Source organism: Rhinolophus sinicus, linkage group LG05 (assembly GCF_036562045.2).
Source record: "Rhinolophus sinicus isolate RSC01 linkage group LG05, ASM3656204v1, whole genome shotgun sequence".
Taxonomy (NCBI): Eukaryota; Metazoa; Chordata; class Mammalia; order Chiroptera; family Rhinolophidae; genus Rhinolophus; species Rhinolophus sinicus.
In genome coordinates, this window is record NC_133755.1 from 87550014 (window position 1) to 87570434 (window position 20421).

General features: G+C 49.7%; 1 pseudogene; it reads right to left on the reverse strand.

The window, feature by feature from the left end:
• Nucleotides 1–4011: 4011 nt before the first annotated feature.
• Nucleotides 4012–5653, reverse strand: LOC109459452 (large ribosomal subunit protein uL10; annotated as a pseudogene).
• Nucleotides 5654–20421: the final 14768 nt, after the last annotated feature.

The following is a 20421-nucleotide window of genomic DNA, read 5'->3' on the forward strand; positions in this document are numbered from 1 at the left end:
TTTTTCTTCTTCTCCTTCTTCTCCTTCTTCTCCTTCTCCTTCTTCCCCTTCCCCTTCCCCTTCCCCTTCCCCTCTCTTTGTCTGTTTCTTTCCCAACTATAAGCTCCACAAGGGCTAGGATTTTTGCCCCCCCACCACCACCACCAATATTTCAACCGTGTCTGCAACACTAAAACAGTGCTTCGCACAAAATAAACAGAGTTAATCATTGATGAATGAATGAATGAATGGATGGATGAATAGTTGTGTGGGGAGGGGTCTAGATATGGAAAAGACAGGAGTGCGTTGCTTTTCTAGAATAGGCTGGCAAGGTCCGAAATTAAGAAGATTCTTGACAGAGATGGGGAAGCCTGGCCAGGGAGGAAAACTACTGGAAAAGTCATTTTAAAAGCAAGAGTTCCAGTTGATTTCATGTCTGCACATGCCTTGAGGCTGGCATGCTTGATTCTGCCCACCATCGGTCACACACAGATTGGTCCCCCTCCAACTCTCCCCAGCGAGGGGACAGGAACATGAGAAGCTGCGATACTTTGATTAACTCCCCAGCAAGATTCCCCTCGCTGTCTCCTGCTCTCCCAACGCTGTAATGGGGGGCACTGTGCTGGGCGCTGGGGGCTGGGCACCGTGTCTCCACAGCGTGTGAGGACAGATGCTGAGTTGCTGTGAGAGGAGGGCTAGGGCTCTGCCCCACCAGGAGGAGGGGGAGGGGACTGGGTGGAGAGATGAGAGACGTTGGGAGGTGCTGTGAGAAGGCTGCGCCTTAGATGGGGAGGAAGGAGATGCGGAGAGAGGTGAGGCACGTGAGGGGACTTCGGGAACTGATGGGGACAGGCCTGGGCCCCAAGGGGGCACCAGCTCTTCTTCCAGGACCCGCTGGCCCTGAAGCTCCTAACCTCTCCTCGGAGCTATGCTGCCCGCCCCTCTGAAATGAAGATGGTGATTTTTTAGAGCCAGTTTCCCCCAAAATCTCTGGAGATGCCGAAGCTGCTGTTTCCATGGAAACCTTCCCCGCCAACCTCGGGAAGGAGGAGCTGGGCAGCCCCACCGCCCCCACACCGCCCCTGCTCCAGCCTGCAGGGGGCCCCAAGTTGAAAATAATCCCCCCTCCCCCAGATTTTCCCAGCAGGGGCTCTGCTTCTTCTTCGCTGAGGGGAAGGCAGCTGGTTTTGCCTCTGGCGCTGGGGCCTAGATGTGGGGACACTAAAATCCAGGCAAGAGAGAAAATGAGGCTACTGGGGGGAGGGGCAAGCTCTGTCTGCCGGCATCACCTCCCACCCCTGAAATGACTGGCTAGGGGACCACTCCTCAGGGAAGGGCCCCAGGGACAGGATCTCACCTTTGCAGGAAATCCCAAAAGATCCCATTTCCCTCTGGCCCTGCACATCTCTAGGGGAGTTATTCACCCAGGCCCCAGTCCCTCCTGAACTGCAGGGATCATACTGCAAACTGTAAAAAAAAAAAAAAAAACTCTGTCCAACTCAAGTAAGGAAGGAATTTACTGAAAGGACACATCAGAGCTCCTTGAATTGATGAGGCAGCTGGAGAAGCAGGCTCAGAAAACTGGCCAGAAGCAAGAAAGGCCGATGAAGGGGGGCAGCCAGAGTCATGCCCAGCGAGGGCCGAGCTAGGGCAGGGGACGCCACTGCCCGTGGCCACCAGCATGTCTGGACACTGGTACATTGTGAACAATCTTAATGGTCCCCACTTCTCCATGTCACTCCCTCAGGGACAAAGGGAAAGGAGGAGGGAGTTTTTTGGGTAATGAGCTGTTCAGGGTCCTGATTGTGGTGGTGGTGGTTACATGAAACTACACATGTGTTAAAATTCATAGAACTGGACACCAAAAAAATTAAATCACTTTTACTGTATGTTAATGTAAAAAATAAAATCCTGGGCAAAAATGCCCTCAGGCCAAGATGGCTTCTGTGCCCATAGCCCAGCTTCTGGGGCCGGGGAGGGGGCCTATCTGCACCCCTTTAGCTTCCAGAATGAGTTGGGGCCCTGCCCTCCTGCCAGACTCACACCCTGGGAAATTCTGTGAAAAGGTAGGGAGCTTGGGTGCTGGACAGCCAGCAGATGGGCAGATATCCCCTTACCCCAGACGAGCATTTGGGTGCTTGGGTGCTTCTGAGGAAATGCAACCACTTCAAAGGCCCCCAAATCCCTCTTTCTGGGCTAAGCCACTTCCTCTGTAGGAGAAGTCTCTGTGGCTTCTTGACCTTGCAGTCCACTATGGCATGCTGAGCGAGGAGGCATGAGAATTAACAGAACGGCACTTAGGAAGCCTGGGTTTCTGGTGCAACCCTGTTCTGCCATTGTCCTGGGCTACAGTGGGGTGGAGAGAATGACTACATGTCACCTGAGGAGGAGCAATTTTATGCCAAAGCAAGAGGCCCTGGTGACAGGGAGCACACGTCCTCTTCCAGCCAATTTCGGCCATAGGATTGTTCAATGAGCCAGTGTGCTGGTGCTTCTCTGGGAACCTGGGGTTGCAGACATGGTGCGGTTCCAAGCCCAGGCCCAAGAGCTGTCCCTTGAGACACAGACCTCAAGGGGAGTGGCGGGGGATAGAGTCTTTATTAAGGAGCTTAGGACACCCCAACGTTGGGCCTCATACACTCCAGCTCTCAGTATCTCAGGGAATCAGGGAGGGAAGGCCCCCCCAGTACTCCCCCAGCAGTCCTCTACTGGCTCCCACTAACCCCCACCAATTCCACCTGTGTCTGGGGAGGGAGCCTACTCTGGTTTTCGATCAGGAGCTTCCCAAACACTGTGGACAGTGCCCTCCCTGGGAAAATGCAATTCCTGACTCCTCGAGCTCATGCAAGGAGCAGCAGGGAGGGAGAGATTCCTGGATTTGGAATGTGCATCCAAGTTCCCACCGCTCCTTGAGCACCTTCGTCAGCTCAGGAGTTTTCTAGGGACTTGCTTCCCCACTGGCATCACATGGGGGTGGAAGGGGCCCGCCCCACCAAGGCTCTGGGTGGAAGTGTCTGGGAGGGTGAAGGCAAGGGGAACAGCTACAGTCTGAGAGACCGTGCAGATGGTCCAGAACCCCGACAGAGCAGGCTGGGGTTGGGGGTGGGGGGACACACAGCCCACGGTGCCCTCTCTCCTGTCTTCATATGGCCCTGGGCCCAGCTCTCTCCCTGCTCCTCTGTCTCCACCTGGAGCCCTGCTACCTGAGCCAGGACCTCAGAGAGGGAGGTGGGGAGGGAGGGGAGCAGGGGTTTCTCTAAGGAGGGAGGGGATGTATTGTGGGGTAGCATAAGCCTTCCCCTGAGTACATGTATCCAAAGGAACAGAGCCTTTTCCACAAGGTTAAAGGCCACATGATGTGTAATGCTATAACTGCATGAGAAGGCCATGTGACAATAAGACCAAGAGACACAAAGAGGGCGCCCTTTTTCTGGCCTGCTACCCCCATAATCAGAAGGCTCAGCCACTTGACTCCATCAGCTTGCGGAGGAAGGGGTTCTCTGACAAGGTATGGAGACGGGGAGTCTAACGCTGTGGACGCCAGGAGAATAGAGAATGGACAAGGGTGAAAACTCCACTGAGAGCCAACATTTACTGAAGTCTTTGTGGCGTTTCCGGCAATAGAGATAAAAGGTACAGCCCAGTTCCTCAGATGCTCCGTGCTGCGGGAAGGCAAACAGAGAAGCAGTTAGAATCCAGGCAGTGCTGTTAGGAAGGTGAGCACAGGGGGGTGCGAGCATCCAGGAGGGAGCCTACCCCCTGAGGGAGGGTAGGAGACATAGACAGAGCCTGGGGATGACGTCAGGGGAGGCAGACAGGAAGAGAGAGTGAGGGGCACCCAGGAGGCAAGGGGGGTGGGCCTCATAATTAGACCTGCTCAGTATGAAGCCAGTTGTATTGGCACAATGTCTTGTGCAATGCTTCCACCTGCATTATATGAGTTGATTCTTTTTTTTTCTTAAAGAGAAGTCAGCCTTTATTTCCTTGTTTCACAAATGAAGCAGGCTGTGCTGGTTGCTTTTTGGGGATTAGTCAGAGACCACATCCCACATCCTCATCCGACTCCTCTGACTCTTCCTTTGCTCCAACCTTGGCTGGGGCAGTGGTGGCGGCCGCCACAAATGCAGAGGGGTCAGCCAAGAAGGCCTCGACCTTTTCACCAAATGGGAAGGTGTCATCAGTCTCCATAGACAAAGCCAGGACCCACTTGTACCCATTGATGATAGAATGGGGTAGTGACACAACAGTTGGGTAATCAATCTGCAGACATACACTGGCAACATGGCGGACCCCCTCCAGGAAGAGGAATGCGGTTTCCTCTGTGATGGCAGGCACTTCCGGCTTACAGATGCTGCCATTGTCAAATACCTGCTGGACAACCAGCCCAAGAGAAAAGAGGGAGATTTGCGGCCTGTTCAGCAGTGTGGCTTCGCTGGCCCCCACGGTGTCCCCAGTCTTAATCAGCTGTACATCACTCAGGACTTCAATGGTGCCCTGGACATTGTAGTGATGACACCTAAAGCCTAGAAGAAGGGGGTCTTCTTGGGCCCCAGACCAGTGTTCTGGGCTGGCACGGTGATTTCACACGGGCAATGGCGCCAGCACGGGCGGCAGCATGTCCCTGATCTCAGTGAGGTCCTCCTTGGTGAACACAAAGCCCACAATCCGCTGGATATGAGGCAACCGTTTCTCCAGAGCTGGGTCGTTTTCCGGTTGCCCTCGGATAGCCTCACACGTCATGGCGCTCTTCCCCACCAGCACCACCGCCTTCCCGTGGAGGGACGTGCGGACCCGCTGCATCTGCTTGGAGCCCACCTTGTCTGCTCCCACAGTGACGCATTTTGGATCATCATCCACAAGTTGGATGTTAAGGAAGTAGCTGAACTTCCAAGTCGCTTTGTCTTCGTGGGCACCATGGCGGTGCGTCAGCGATCGCCACGCAGGGTTTAAAGACGTCACTTACCTGACAAGAGGAGCTACATGAGTTGATTCTTGACCAAAGTCTGGGTGCTAGGAACGTTCTGTATCTGTACAGTCTGGCAGCCGCTGTCCACATGTGGCTGCCGAGCAGTGGAAATGTGGCCAGTGCCACTAAGGAGCTGAACTTTAAGTTCTATGTCATTTTTTAATTCATATAAATGTAAATTCCAATAGCCACCTGGGCTTCCTGGCTACTGGATCCGACAGCGCAGTATGGAGACACTGGGACACATCCGTGACATTAAGTTCCAGTGGGACAGACAGATATTAAACAAAAAGCTATGTGGTCCTGTGTCAGGTTGTGATAAATGCCACGGAAGAAAACTGAGTTACAGAGTGATGTCCTGGGCCGCTGTTCTAGAAAGGGTAGTGAGTGAAAGGATGGAGAGCCCCGGGGTCATCTGCGGAAAGGCCTGCCAGGCGAGGGAACTGCAATGGCAAAGGCAAAGGCATGGAGGTGGGAATGTGCTTGCAGCAGAGGCCAGAGTGGCTGGAACAGGGGTGGGGTGGGGGATGGGAAAAGAGGTCTGAGCAAACAAGGGACCAAAGCGAGCTAGGCTGCGCAGGCCACAGAGCCCTTGGCTTTTATGCTGTGAACTGGAGCCGTTGCTATTGCCACAGCCGATTGGACCAGGAATTGGTGCCTGAGCCCACTCTGGTAAACCCACTGTCTGCTTACTTTCTGCCTACGCATGCTGCCATTTTTGCTGTGGATAAAGGAAACAGACATGCTGTGTGTCTTGGCTCCCCAGCTCTTCTCCTGCTCCCCTTCTCCCAGCTCTGACTTTCTGTGGATCTGCTCTCACCTATTCCTATCTCTTACCTCTGCTGGCCTCTCAGGCTAATGTCTGGCAGGTCTCTCTGTGACTGTTCCCCTGGCTGGCACACCTTCCCCTTCCCCTGGTGGCTTGGCAGAGACAATGAGGGCCTGGCCGGTGGGGGTGTGGCAGTGCTCCAGCCCTGGGGACTGATGGGAGACCCAGCTTGGGTGCAGGAGAAAGGAGATACCAACAAGTGGAGGAGTGGCGTGGAATGCTGTGCGTGGCAAGCCCTGTTCTAGAGACAGAACCAGGATTTGTCCAGGACCCACAGAGCAGGGGAGGCAATGCAGATTACATCCCAAGGTAACTGAGAGGGCACAATGCTTCCCATCTCTTTCCTAGCTCTTTCTCAGCCTCCAGCCCAAGGAGACACGTGGGGCTGGGGTGAAGGAGCATGCGGGAGTTTCTGGGTCTGTGAAGAGAGAAATGGAGGGGTGGGGTAATTAGTTTCCTTATTGCAACTGTAACAAATTACCACAACCTCAGTGGCTTAAGACAATGCATATTTATTCTGTTACAGTTCTGGAGACTGAGTCCAAAGTGAGTCCTAAGGTGTCAGCAGGGCTGCTTCTTTCTGGAGGTGCCAGGGGAAGCTCTGTCCCTTGCCTCCTGCAGCTTCTAGAGGCTGCCAGCATTCCTTGGCTGTGGCCACATGACTCCATTCTCTGCTTGCATCGCTGTGTCTCAGACTCTCCTGCCTCTCTCTTTGCTTTACAAGGAACCTTGTGATGACACTGGGCCCACCTGGATAATCCGGGATAATCTCTTCACCTCAAGACCCTTAATTTAATCACATCTGCAGAGTCCCTTTTGCCAAATAAGGTAACATTCATAGGTTCTGGGGATTAGGATGTGGACATCTTGGGGGGGCATCTTTCAGACTAGCATAGGGACCCCACTGAGGGTATCCTGCTGCAGGCATCGGACTGTGAGGCCCTTGAGGTGGGAAGCCTGTCTTTTCTTGCCCTTGCTCCTGCTCTCCAGAGTTTGGTGGGATCATAGGATCGCACGGCCTCTGGTACCCCGTGGATTCATTCCTGGCTCTGCCTTTTCCTAGCGGTGATCCTGGGCAAGTCACTTAACCTCTCTGTGCCTCAGTGTCATTATCTGTAAGATGGGAATAATAACAGTACTGACCGCAAAGGATTTTTGTGAGGACTCGATTAAGTAATCCATACGAGGTGCAGAGAACCTCCCCTGGCATGTGAATAATGCATAAGTGCTATGAGCAGAATGTGCAGAGCCTAGCACACAGTGAGCAGGTCAGCTGCCATCATTACAGTTATAATTCCTCTGATCGTGCTTCCAGTGGAGCCAGCCCTGTGATAGGCATGTGGGAGGAAGGAGCTCTGTTATACCTCAGGGAATTCCATTCTAATCAGGAATACAAAGGCTTGTAGAAACATAGAGTTTTTGTTCTAGAAGGACAATGTCTAAAAATTCTCACAAATGTTTGTACTACTAAAGTTTCTTCATTATGCATCTGGGATAGTCATTAGTGCATTTGGCCAAGTTTTTTCCAGCTCTCCACCTTCTAGGAGATAGGGTTGAATTACACTTTCAGGTCTCGTTGAAGGTGAGTGGGTGAGTGGGTCAGCGGGTGAGGGGTAGGGTCCTAGGACTGTCCTGGCCAATGAGCTGTGAGCAGAAATGAAAGGGTCACTTCCAGGCCTAAGCATTTAATTACTGCAAGACCCTCCAGAGTTCTCTCTCTCCCTCTGGCATGGCTTCTCTTCCAGCCTGATTCCCCGAGTGGCCATGATGAGCAGAGCCGCCTGCCAATCTACAATGGACATGCAGAGCAAGTGAGAATTATATTTGGTTGTTTGAAGCCCTTGCGATTTAGGAGTTACTTGTCACCTCAGCATAGCCTAGCCTCTCCTGACTAATTCAGCCACTAAAACGGTTACAGGGGGAAAAAACCCACTCAGCACCACCACGCTATTAGTGATGATTGCCTACTCAGTCGTGGTCTCTCACCAACGTATAGTTTATATAGTTGTAATCCACGAAGAGCATCCACTCTTGTGTTTTACTTTTCCACTTAATATGTCCTCCCTATGTGTATGCATCAGTGAGAATGCAGTTTGGCTGCTAACAACAGAAAACCCAAATTAGCAATGACTTGAACACCCACAACTACTTCAATCTCTCAAGCAAAAACTCTAGAGGTCGGCAGTCCCGCCATGATAGCGAGGAATCCAGGCTCCTTCGCTCCTGTTACTCTACCATTCTCAACAGATGGCTTCCTCCAAATGACCTCAGATGGCTTCCCAAACTCAAACTCCATTCCATCCTGAAGGAAGGAGGAAGGTGGGGGTAGGAGGTGGGGAGATTCTCTCTGTAATGACATGTTATATGTGACTGTTCTATGCATATCCCATTGGCCCGAACTTGGTCACAAGGCCACATCTAGTTGCAAGGGAGGTTGGGAAATGAAATATTTATTCTGGGCAGTGATGTACTATGCTATTTTTCCCCCCTAAGGCAGAAAAGGAGATGGTTTCAGGCAGACAACTGGCAGTCGCTGCCAGTCTAGGATGGTATTTCTTCCCGTATACGTTCTATGATTTAATGACCAGTTGGACCTTTTCTAATTTTTTCACACTCCAGATAACCCTATCAGTGCAAATTGCATTTCTTCGTTTCTGTTATTTCCTTGCGATTTATTTCCCAATGTGCGGTAACCTGCCAGGTTGAAGGGTGTGACTCGTTCTCTCCAGCAGTGGCGGCTGTTACATTTTGCTGCACTGGGCTCCCAACATCCGCCCAAACAGCAGAGCTGTGGGGGATTTAGGAGCCAACCTCCCTGTTTCCTTCCAGCCCAGCCAACATTGGCTTGTGCTGTTTGAATTTATTTTTACTGGCTTAGTAGATGTGTTGTTTAAGGGTGTTTTCGTTTTCATGTCATTCATTAGCAGCCAGCTGAGGCTTAAGCCTGGGCTGGTTTACAATCTACATTTTCACAAATAGCAACTCTTTTGTTTTCAACTGCAAGGGAAGTTCAAAAGCCCGGTTTAGAGCTGAGAAAACTAAGGCCCTGTGGGGGCAGAGCCCCAAAAAGTAGTTTCCAGGCTCTCGGCCTCACATAGACAGGTGCTGGCTCAGGTAGTAAATGGCCAACTGTGATTGCATGGCCATCAGCTGTGGCTAGTTGGTCGTCAGCTGTAACCAGTGAGCCATTGGCCACTAATATAACTGCTGTGGCTACGCTAGAGGGAGAAGAGAGGAAAAAGAATGGGGCTAGCAAGAAGATGGCGGCTGGGCTGGCAAGCGTGGATGGCGGTTTGCGGACAGTGTGGATCCAGCCTCCAGTGAGAGTATAGTGCCGCCAGAAAGAATATAGTGGTATGACTCCCCTACCTATGGCTCCGTGGGTGTTCCTTTTTGGCCTCACCATATCCTGCGTTATGGGGGGAGCGGGACCAGAGACTCTGCATGACACCCTGCATGACAGGCCCTTAGGCTAAAGTCACACGCCAGTTACAGCAGAGCCAGGACTGTGGCCCCCAGTTCTGACTACTAACCCAGTGCTCCTGTAAAAAGAACCTATTTCAATTACATTGCTTTGTACACCTGAAACTAATAAAACAAAAAAAGAAAACCTACTTAATAATGCTGAGGTACAATGGGTTACCCCTGAGTGGGGAATTGTGGGCCTCCCTAGATGAAGTTTATCTGACTCATTAACACCTATGGCTTTGTGCAAGCTGCTTCCTCTCTCTGGGCCTCAGTTTCCCCATAAGCAGAGTAGGAGGATGGGGAGCAGACTCTCTCCAAGGCCCCTCAGCTCTGGGTGGAAAATGCAATAATACGGGCGGGCAGCCAGATGGCTCAGTTGGTTAGAGCATGTACTCTTAACAAGGTTGCCAGTTCGATTCCCGCATGGGATGGTGGGCTGCGCCCCCTGCAACTAAGATTGAAAATGGTGACTGGACTTGGAGCTGAGCTTGGCCCTCCACAACTAGACTGAAGGACAACAACTTGGAGCTGATGGGCCCTGGAAAAGACACACTGTCACCCAATAAAATTTTTTTAAAAAATTTAAAAAAGAAAATGTAATAATAAATGCTGGCAGTTTAGGAAGGTGGGGTGGGATGGGGAGGCAGGGAGCACTGACTTCTGGGGATATGGGGGAGGTGGGGGCACCTCAGGAGAGGGGTGGGCTGGAGCGAGTCTGCTCAGCCCGTCAGTGTGTGCGTGGGGCTGTCACTGTGTTAGCCTGGAGGTGGGAGTTTGGGCTGAGGGTAAACATGCACAGGCTGCTTTGGACGCACAGGTGAGGACTGAGGGTAGGGACTTGACTGCCCCTCTTTCCTTCAGCCCAGGGAGGTGGCGCAGGGGCTGGGGGTGGAGTCTGAGGTCCAGGGAGGGAGGCAGACAGGCCTGTTCTGGAAGGTCTGGGGTGAGCTGAAGGCTGGGATCCTGACCTGGTGTCCAGCTCCAGCCCGTGGCAATCTTCTCAAAGGACAGAACGTTGCTTGGACGCTCTGGGTTACTGAGGCTGGTGGCCTTGGAAAGGTGACACTGGGAAGTCAGTGAGTGCCCACGAGACCCCATTCTCCCTGGCCAACTTCTCCCCACCCAGATCCAGTTTGTAAGACCTCCCACGTAACTGATTTCATTTGAATTCATTACCCTGTAAGGTGAGGGGCCAGTCTTACTCCCAGTTGTACAGCTGAGGAAACTGAGGTGAAGGGATTAAGTGACCCCACTCATCATGAAGGATCGAAGCCTCGGCTTTCAAACCCGAGGGCTTCCCTCATTCCACGGCTGAGACTGTGAACAGCAAACTTCATGCAAACACTTCAGAAATGGGTGAGTGGGGCCGGGAGAGCTGGGGCAGGCACAGAGAGGAAAGGACAGAAAGGCCGTGACTAGAGGACTGAATGCAGCACTGACAGGGAAGCGCCAGCCTAGCGAAAAACTCTGTGTGGGTGTGTTTAGGTGACTGTGCATAGACATGTGTGAGAGTATATGAGTATGTGTGAGTGTGTGTGCAAGAATGAGTGTATTCTGTGTGAATGTGTGTGTTGATGTAAGTGTGTGTGAGTGTGCATATGAATATGGGAATGTGAGCGTGAGCATGCGTGTGTGAGTGAGGGGGGGTCCTAAGGGTCAAGGAGATGGAGGATGGGGCCTAAGGGAGGAGAGAACCAGGGCGCATGCCTCGGACTTTAGGTGAGGGGTGGGGATGGTGCCATTTAAGGGGTGGGTGAGAGGAAGGGACGGTCTCTCCCCTGCTCCTTAAATGGCACCCATAGTGCTCCCCCATGTGGAGCTAATGCTGGCCCAAAGGGTCTCAGGCACCAGCTAGGATTTAGAGGGGCAGTTCTGACCTGACTCCTGGAGGCCAGATCAGGAGCCCTGCCAGAGGTGGGGAGAGGCCCACAGGCAATTAGAAAGCAAAGGTCAGAACTGCAGGGGCCCAACAGGTACCCTCCCTTCTCTCAGCTTCCCCCCCCCTTCCCAAATGACTCTTCTCAGCATCCTACGCTCCCTCCTCCCATCTCCTAGACCTCCGAACATTCCAATGCTGGGCTTTTCTCCACACTATGTACTCTCTCCCTCGGTGATCCCAGCAGTCTCCTGCTAAAAATGCCATCTGTGTGTCAGTGACTCAAAGTTATTACCACCTCTCAGACCTCTCCCCTGAACTCCAGGCTCATATGTGCGTCTGCCTACTTGACATCTTCACTAGGATGTCGAGTGGACATTTCAAACTCCACGTGTCCAGAACTGAGCCTCTCATCTTCCCCCACAAACCTCTCACACCCAGAGTCTTTCCCTACTCAGTAAATGGCAACGGCATCCTTCCCGATGCTCAGAACGAAAACTGGGGAATCATCCTTGACTCTACTCTGGTTTTACACCCCATCAATCCATCAGCAAATCCCAGAGGTTCTACTTTCAACGTCTATCCAGAATCCAGCCACTTATCACACCTCCCTTGCTGCCCCCACCCCTGGTCCAGCCCCATCACCTCTGCCCTGAAGGACGGCAGAACCCCTCATTGGTCTCCCTGCTTCTTCCCACGACCTCCTATTCTCAACACAGCTGCTAGAGATATTCTGTAAAAACTTAGGTTATGTCTCTCCTCTGCTCAGAAGCGCTGCTCATCTCGCTCTGAGTAAAAGTGTAAAGCCTCACAATGACTTACAAGCTCTACAACCTGGCCCCTCATTACCTCTCTGACTTTACATCCCACCACTCTTCCTCGCCTTCACGCCACTCCAGCTTTCCTGGCCTCCCTGATGGCTCCTCAGACACATGGCACTCTCTTACCTCAGGGCCTTTGCACCAGCTGTTTCCCCTGCCTGGATGCTCTTCCCCCAGATATCTGCAGAGCTTGCTCCCTCGCCTCCCTCAGTCTTTCATCCGATGTCGCCCTCAGGGCTATTTGTCTATTTTGTTCACTGATGTCTCCCCAGTGCCCAGACGATACCAGGCACACAGTAGGTTCACAAGGCACATTTGTTGAATGAATGAATCTAGTCCAGCCCCTCATTTCACAGATGAAGAAACAAAGGCCCAGAGAGGGGGCTGTGTCCCTGAGTCACACAAAAAAAGTTAGTGGCAGGACCCAGGACCAGACCAAGCACCTCCGGACTGGCAGTGCAGTGCTCCTGCCCTTCCATGCTGGGTAAAGCTGAGTGTGGCAGACACTGTGGGGCCCGCCATGATCTCCTCCGATCCCTTATCTGGTCTGTGTGTTCACCCCCAATTCCCGTGTGCTTTACAGCTAATGTCTGACTCGGTGATGGTTTCCAACAGTTTCCCTTGGGCTGTTGGAGCCACTCACCTGCAAGGAGAGCTCCCCCTGTAGGAGTTTGCATTCCTTCCCCTCCACACCCATCCAGGCGGCCCATAGCCAAGGGCTGGGGGGAGAGTAAAAAGACCAACAACCTTGCTTTGAAACAGCACCAACGCTGCGGTGGGATTTACACTCCAGAGTTCTTTGTGGAATTAGACTGAGGTTAGGGCCTTGTCTGAAATCTCCCCGGGGTTGGCCTCTTCTTCTTTCCTATGCTGCTTCCCCTCCTCTCTTGTCAGATTCTCAAGGGAACATTCCTGTAATATATGCCTGTGCATCAGTCCTCATAGCAGTGTCAGCCTCTGGAGGAACCCAACTTAAGACAGGGACTTCTGTGCTAACCTGGGATAGACCTGTGTATCCGTGAAGTGTAGGAGAAAGACCCCAAGCTTAGAGACCCAGTTTTAAATCTGAGTTCAGTCCCTGACCTAGTGTGAGACCTCTGGGAAAATCCTGAGCTCTCTGCGCCCAATTTCTCCCACTGGAGAAATGATGTGAATTACAGCTTTCTATGAAGATGCCGTGAGAAGTAAATGAGATAAAGTATGAGAAGCACCTTGTGCAATGACAGCACATAATAGTTACAGAAAAGAGCATTAGTTCCTCTCAGTCTCCCATTGTGGTCTGTTTATAACCCTGCTTGCCTATCTGGATACAGTTCGGGCTCTAAGATTTCTCCCCAGCAGCTGAGCAGAGAATGCATAGCCTTGAGTGTGATGATTTAGAAACTTGTCACTTCTTCAGGGAGTACTGGGGACCTAAAGGAGGGTTATCCTTAGGCCATGGGACATCTCCCAGAGGACAGCAGGGTGAGTTCCAAGAGACCATTATAAAGACTCTCTGGGATAAAGGGAGGAAGCACCTCTCTCTCTCTCTCTCTCTCTCTCTCTCTCTTTCTTTCTTCCCAAGGGTTCCCACAGTTTACCAGCAGCTAAGTGGTACCCCCAGGCAAGAAAACATGGGCAACAAACTCCAGATTGTAAAAACCATTCCTGGGGGCAGGGGCAGCATGCCTTTGGGTGACATGATGGCACCAACAGTGGACAGTAGTGAGGCCCAGGAGCCCTAGAAGCCACGGAGGAGCTGAGGTCAAGAAGGACTTATGACTGCAGGATCCGAAGAGCTTCCTCCACCAGCATCTGTCTCCCTCCCACATGCTGGATGGCTCCCAGGCTGACCCCACGGCCCTCTGACATTTCATCTGCAGCCCTGTCCCCACAACCCCACTCTTGCCCTATATCCAGGCTTTCTTGTAAGCCCAATCACTCCCCAAAAGCAAGGGTCAAGTTCATCTTTATTTCTTTTAGGTACAAGTGTACTGGGTTATATTTTAGAGCTAAAATTTTATCACTCATCAGATCCAACCGCCCTTCTATTTTGAAAACATGACAATAGCAGCACAGAGAGGAAAATTGGCTTTCTTGGGGACCCACAGTGAGTGAGCAGTGTAGCCAGAATGTCATCCCTGATGCCATTCTGTTTTATTTTGTCACCACAAGGACGTCCATTATAAACTGGGTAGATGAGGTCAATTCCAGAGCGTCAGCATTCCTGCCTGTGGCAAAGTCTCCAATACAACCTGAAATGTGCAGAAGTGTGGGCCACACGAAGCTGTTCTGTATTCTGTGTACTGTTTTTATCAGTAGCTGGAGGAAAACAAAGGGGAGAGAAGAGACCATTATAAAGTACCTGCCATGTGTTGGGCACTGCATATGTACCAAAATATTAAAACTGAGCTTTCAGTGGAGTCACCAACATACAATAGAGGGGAAATCCCAGAGTCAGATCTTATATATAGAATTTGCCAAGGAAATGGTCAAGAACCAGTTTCATAACTTGTAGTACCCTTAGCCAAGGCAAGGACATGTAAAGAGAACAGTTAGTAGAAAAGAAGATTTGGTGAAGGGATTATGTTGGAGAGAACTCTTGCTATGCTGTAGACCCCATCTTATACCCACTAGGATGGCTATAATCAAAGACACAGATAAAACTAAATGATGGTGAGGATGTGGAGAAATTGGAACCCTCATACCTTGCTGACATGAATGTAAAATTGTGCGGCTTCTTTGAAAAATCTGGAAGCTCTTCAAAAAATTAGAGTTACCATTTGACCCAGCAATTCTACTCCTAGGTAAATTCCCAAGAGAAGTGAAAACATACGTCCACACAAAAACCTGTCCATGAATGTTCATAGCATCATTATTCATAATGGCCCCAAAGTGGAAACAACCCAAATGTCCATCACTGATGAATGGATAAAAAATGTGGTACATCCATACAATGGAATGTTATTCAGCCATAAAAAGGAATGAAATACTGCTCCACGCTGCAACATGGATGAGCCTTGGAAAATGCTAAATGAAAGAAACCAGTCACAAAAGCCAACATAGTGCAGCATTCCATTTATATGAAATGCCCAGAGTAGGCAAATCCATAAAGACAGAAAGTAGATTAATAGTTGCCTAGGGCTGGGGATGGGGTGAGGAAGGGGAATGGGAAGTGACTGCTAATGGGTTCAGGGGAATATTTTTGGGGGAGGGGGTGATGAAAATGTTCTAAAAATGATTGTGGTGATGGTTGCACAATGCTTTGAATATACTAAAAACCACTGAATTGTACACTTTAAAAGGGTGAATTTTACGATGCGTGAATTATATCTCAATAAAGATGTCACCCAAAAATGTGACTGCAGAACCATCACTTACCTAAGAGAGAGCAGAAAAATCATGAGCCTGCTGGTGTTTTCCTTTGTGTCAGAGGAAGATAACCCCCATCAAATAAATCTGAAAGAGGCTGTGGGACACAATAAAAAAAAAAAAATCACAGTGTTTGTCCATCAGATAACTAGGAAACACTATCTTGTTTAAGGTACTTGTCCAACCTGCCCAGGATTGAGTGCTACCAGAATCCAGTTTTGAAAAGACCTTGAGACGCTGAAATGAATAAGGATGAAAAAGATTAGGAAAAAAGTAATCTAATGTTTAATATAATATCTGCATAAATTCAGAAAAAGGTGGGATGTTCAAGAGAAGTTTGTGTGAAAAAGACCTGATTTCAGTTGGCCATATGTTGCTAACCATTAGATATGATAGCCATGAAAGCTTACTCCATCTTAGGTTATATTAAAAGAAAGAAAACCTGTGAGTCAAAGGAAATTATAGTCCCAATGTGGTAAGAACCCAGCTTACTTACTGTGTTCTCTTCTAGGCATCATATAAGATGTACACTGGCAAGTAATAACCAGTCCGGAAGAAAGAGACCAGAAATGAAGAGCTAAAAAACCAGGTGAAATGAGAACAACAAAAATATCTGAGAGTATTTAACTGGGGCATGTAAGATATAGCTTAGAGCCATATAGCCGTCACATGAAAAGTAGAGTAGACTTGGGGGCCAGCCCGGTGGCTCAGGCAGTTGGAGCTCCATCCTCCTATCGCCAAAGGCTGCCGGTTCGATTCCCACATGGGCCAGTGGGCTCTCAACCACAAGGTTGCCGGTTTGACTCCTCGAGTCCCGCAAGGGATGGTGGGCTCTGCCCCCTGCAACTAAGATTGAACATGGCACCTTGAGCTGAGCTGCTGCTGAGCTCCCAGATGGCTCCATTGGTTGGAGCGCTTCCTCTCAACCACAAGGTTGCCAGTTCAACTCCTGCAAGGGATGGTGGGTGCAGACTCCCCTGCAACTAACAATGGCAACTGGACCTGGAGCTGAACTGTACCCTCCACAACTAAGGTTAAAAGGACAACAACTTGACCTGGAAAAAGTCCTGGAAGTACACACTGTTCCCCAATAAAGTCCTTCCCCATAGAAATATATATATATATATATATATATATATATATATATATATATATATATGAACAGCAATTTATAAATACAGGTATTTGCTTCTTTAAAAAAATAAGTTGAGTAGACTTGCACTTGCACATTTTTTAGGGATGAGCAAGGATCATGCATGTAAGTGATAGAAAAGTAGGTTTGGGTTTAACATAAGGAACTAAACTAGTTATCAAAATAGACCATCTCAAAAAGAAATTATACTAGCCATAGTTTATTGAAAAATAAGTGAAAGACCTTTATTTTTATTTGCTTATTTTGAATAGATTCTACATTCGCAAAACAATACAGAAAGGTTTACAGTGAAAAGTCTTTTTCCTATTCCAAGTTACCCTCTTCACCTCTTGTCCTCATGCATATGGGGACAAAGCTTCCATATGGAAATTAACCCCCCTCTTTATACAAAAGGTAATGTATAATACACAAGGCTATGTCTTTGCCTCAGCCTGGATATTTTCTATTGACCTGTTACAATCTTCTTTTCTATTGTGTCTATTCTGATGTTAAACCCATATATTGAGTTCTTAATTTCAGTTATTTTATTTTTAAGATCCATAATTTTCATTTGATTCTTTTTTATAAGTTCTATTATCTGATGAAATATTCTATTTTGTAATTGTTTTTTCATCTGGTTTCTTGAACATGGTAATCATAGCTATTTAAAGTCCTTATCTCTGGATCACTTGTGGATCTGTTTCTATTGTCTCCTTTTTCCCTTGAATTAGGTGATCTGGTCCCGTTTCTTGGCATGCCTAGTACTTTTTTTTACTGAATGCCAAACATTTGTGATTTAAAAACTTCACGGTATATCTAAAGACCTTTCCATCAATATTTTGAAACATATATTGATACATTGAGAAACTCCTTTGTTTCTAGATATGTATTTTATAAACATTATCTCCAAACCGTGTAGCAATTCTGCAAGATGTGTATCTTGCCTAGAGAGAGAGAGACTCACAACTAAAAAACAGCCAGAACAGCATTCATATCCAAGTCTGTCTAGCTTCAAGTGGGTGCTGCCCTGACAACACTTATGAACAGCCATCACAAGAGGGGCTCAAGTGGGTCCTGGAGGGCCAGCTGTCGTAGAGACAGCTCCTAGGATCTAATGATTAAGAGGCTCACTCAAGTTAGCTCAAGGGTCATATCAGTTAAGAATTCATATGGCTACAAGAACTGTGTGTTAGTCAAGATATCAACAGGAAGTAGGTCGCACACTCAAGTTAGGATAATTCAAGGAGGGCTTATATACAAATGGATTAATTACAAAGCTATGGGTGAGATATAGGGAGACCACATGGAAAGTGAAGAAACTCAGAGTTATCACCACCCCAAAGCTCAAAGGGATAAGGAGAGGGAGAGGTTACTGGAACCCAGAGAAGAGAGAGTCATGGAGAACAGACCACCTTGACAAGAGCAGTAACCTTCAGCCAACCCAAGGTGACCTTGCAGGTAGAGAGCCAGGAAAGTAAATAGCCCCATTGTCACTATCCTCCCCCTTTCTGGTTGCTTGCCAGGGCTCCCTGTTGTACAGACACAATCAGAAGCCTCCTGAAGCAAAGAGGAGGAGGAGGAGGTGATCTAGAATGTGTCTAGATAGGCAGAAAAATATCTGGCACAGAACACACACACACACACACGAGGCCTAAGCAATAAAGATATTTGATTGTATCACATACATGTGTGTTTGTAGGCAGTCCCAGTTTTATTCAGTGGCTCAGTGATGTCATTGAGGACCCAGTCTTTCTCCATCTTTTCACCTCACCTCCCTCAAATAGTTGACTTGTTATCCTTAAGCTTGTTGCCTCACAGTCACAAGATGGCTTCCACAACTTCCAGCATTCAAGACAGGAAGAAGGGGCACACTTCTTTACCTATCTCCTTTAATCAAGGAGTAGCCATTCACAAACGCCTCCCTGCCTCGAGCAGTCTTCCTCCTGAATTTCATTGGCCAGACTGGGTTACACCCTTGAACCAATCACTAGTAAGGGTGGACAGGATTGCCTTTGTTGGCTTAGACCAACCATGTTTTCATCTCCTGGTGCCAGATTGGATCCACTTCCTTAGCATGTTGTCCCCACCCCAACAAAATCAGGTTCTGCAGTCTAAGGAAGACGGAGGGATGGTGTCATGTAGGTAATTGGCCATATCAGCCTCAGGTATTTTTACTTTCCCCCAGGAAGCCCCAGGCATAGCACAGGTACCCAGGGGAAGCAGCACAGCTGTGCTCAGGGCACTGGAAGCAGCTGAGGTTCCGGATGGGCCAAACCTCCTCCCAGCCAATCTCTCTGCAGCACAGGGTCTCCTCTCTCTGACCAAGCACTGCTTCCATCTGCTCTGCCCTTCTCTCACACTTGCATTCCTTTGCCTGTTTGTGGCGTACCCTCCCCCAAACCCTAGCTTCTCCAGCCCCTCTCAGCCTGTTTCAGGGCAAAGCCCTACTGTAGTTGAGGCTGGGGTGGGGGGGAAGGGTGGGATTGTGGGTATAGACAGCACAAGAGCACCAGGGGCTGGGGACAGAGGCAGTGTCCCTTATAAGGGTCGGTGCAGAGGTCAGGTGAGGGCAAATGAAGCTGGGGCAACATAATGGGATAGAATTTACCCAGATGTGAATAAATGCATAATTAAACCAGGGTGTGTTCATGCATTTGAAAGAGGGTCATTCAGTGCAAACTTGAAATCAAAACTCTCCTGAATGCTACCTTTATACTATGCCCCTATCGACTGACAACTGGGGAAGAGGGTCCCCCATGTCCACACCTCTGGCGCAGGCTCAGAAACCATTACTAGTAAGAAAGGCATCCTGGGGGGTGTAGTAGGGGCTATTGGTGCCCTCCCAGTCCCCTCTGTCAGTCCCCTACATCCAGCCCCAGCTGCTAAGGGCTCATAGTTGCCCCCTTTTCTGGAGAACAGAGGCACATTCCCAGATGTCTGGGAGGTTCCCACCTCCCCACCCTGGGCTCCTCGCTGCCAATAACTGCCTTATTGGGTGGATGGGGGGTAATAAGACGTCAGCCCCTTGCCCCCAGGGGCCAGCTCTGTGGTACTGTTCATGTTCCAGAGTCTCCTGTGGGTCAGGCCTCACCCACCTTGGTTGTTTCTCCTGGCCTAGCTGGGCCCTTCTCTCTTACTCCCACAATAAGTCATCAACAAAGAATTCCCATCCCAGGTTCTGCTTGTAGGGAGAAGTTAAACTAGACAGCTAAGGCCCATCCACTCTGAGATTCAGAGGCTCAGGTTCTCCATCTCACAGAGCTTCCCAGGGGTGAGAACAATAAGCAGGAACCCCGTCTCCTCCATCCTTCTCCTTCTCCTGTCACTGCACAGAAATTCTTAGAGCAGCCACTGTGCTGGGCTCTGTGAGTAGAGGCACAAGATGTAGCCCCTGATTTCAGTTCTAAATAGGGAGGCAGGACACGCCTATAAAAAGGGAAACAGTCATAGCAAACACTATATGCCAAGGCCCCAGCGGGTGAGAGTTCAGCAGGTGTGCAGAGAAGGGACATGGCGCTGAAGTCAGGAAAGCTCCCTGGAGGAGACACCAGTTGGTTTAAAACTTCCATAAACAGGAAGGAGGCCAGAGGAATGAGCTAAGAATGAGCTAGGACTCAGGGCCCAAGGCATCAGCCATCAAGCAAAGCAGAACTCTCTGCAAGGAAGCAGGAGAGATAAGATGGGAGAAGCAGGAGGGACAGGATGGAGAATGAGACCAAAGTTCAAAGCCAGAGTGGCTGGGAGAAGGACACTAAAAAATAGGGAAGTCCATTTGTCTTGTTCATTGTCATCTCCGCCTTCTCCCCATCAACGCCTAGCACAGTGCTGGGCACGGAGCAGGTGGGTTGTGTTTGCTGAACAGGGTCCTGCACACAGGACCCTTCCTTCTCACCCTCTTCCCTGGATCCAGGCTCCTCCAAGCAGGAGCAAGGGCTGAGGGATAGGAATGCAAGTGGAGCCTTCCAGGTCAGCGTGACCTGGTCCCCAGGGAACTGGGGA